This window comes from Dipodomys ordii, unplaced genomic scaffold, assembly GCF_000151885.1.
Source record: "Dipodomys ordii isolate 6190 unplaced genomic scaffold, Dord_2.0 Scaffold153, whole genome shotgun sequence".
Lineage (NCBI taxonomy): Eukaryota > Metazoa > Chordata > Mammalia > Rodentia > Heteromyidae > Dipodomys > Dipodomys ordii.
Window position 1 is genome coordinate 1359862 of NW_012267369.1, and position 1328 is coordinate 1361189.

Below are 1328 nucleotides of genomic sequence, written 5' to 3' on the forward strand. Positions count from 1 at the left end.
GCCAGCTCAGGGCTCTGGGTGTGGTCTGCACAGGGAGGAGCAGTCAGCTCAGGGCTCTGGGTGTGGTCTGCACAGGGAGGAGCAGTCAGCTCTAGTCCGGGGCGTGGTCTGCACAGGTTTGGGGTGGGGCCGTTCACCTCACTCTCAGACTTCCTCCGTCTCTGTGGGCAGGCCACCCTGCCAGCCAACATGTGTGGCACAGCAGGCCAGGTTGCAACACATGCCCGGCATGGCAGTTGGTGAAGGTTATGCAATCACCACCAACGTACGGAAACCACCGTGACGCCCAGGGGGAGCAGTGTCTGGCTTTGCCACCCGGCCACAGCCTTGTGTTCCGTGGCCGTGGCCTGAAGAGTGGCCAGGTGCGTATGGAGGGTATTGAGAGCAGGGACAGCCAGGTGTGAAGCCCGCAGGAGCAGGGCTCCTCTCTCCTGGAGTCACCTTGGGGTCCGTCCGTGGCCCCCGTAACCCCTGCACAGGGGCCTCCTATCCTTGGCATCCTTGCCTCCACAACCCCAGAGGAAAGCACTCACATGCCTGGTGACCTTCAGGACCCAGGAGAGGAAGGGGGACAAGAGAGGACAGGGCAGGACTCACCTGGGCAAGCAGGAAGGGCTGCCACTGCCATCGCACCCTCTGCAGGCTTGTGACAAAGTCAGCACTGTGGGGAGTCCCAGGGCGGCCCCTCCCCCGGCAGAGGACTCATTTTGTTGTTGTTTGGTCAGTTCTGGAGCTTGAACTCAGAGCCTGGGCGCTGTCCCTCAGCTCTTCAGCTCAAGGCTAACGCTCTACCACTTGAGCCACAGCTGGTTTTTCTGGTGGTTCATTGGAGAGAAGAATCTCACAACCTTTCCTGCCCTGCCTGGCTTTGAACCACAATCCTCAGACCTCAGCGTCTTGAATCACTAGGATTACAGGTGTGAGCCACCAGCACCGAGTTCGTGAATGTCCACTTAACTGCCCAAAAGCTGGAAGTGGAGTTGAGAGTTGAGTGAGCCACAAGCAGAGGAGCAGCCTTAAGCAAAACAGTTCGGGGACAGTACGCAGGCCCTGAGATCAAGCCCCAGACCGACACACGTGCATGCACGTGTGGACCCATGCACACACGCACACCCATGCACACATGCACACGCACACACCCACACAATGTGCCCATGCACACGCACGCACCTATGCACATGATGCGCCCGTGCACACGTGCACCCATGCACACCCATGCACACACACACCCATGCAACACATGCACCCATACACACACCCACACACAATGTGCCCATGTGCATGCGCACACGTGCGCACGCTCGCACGCGCTGAGACTGGGCAAGTCC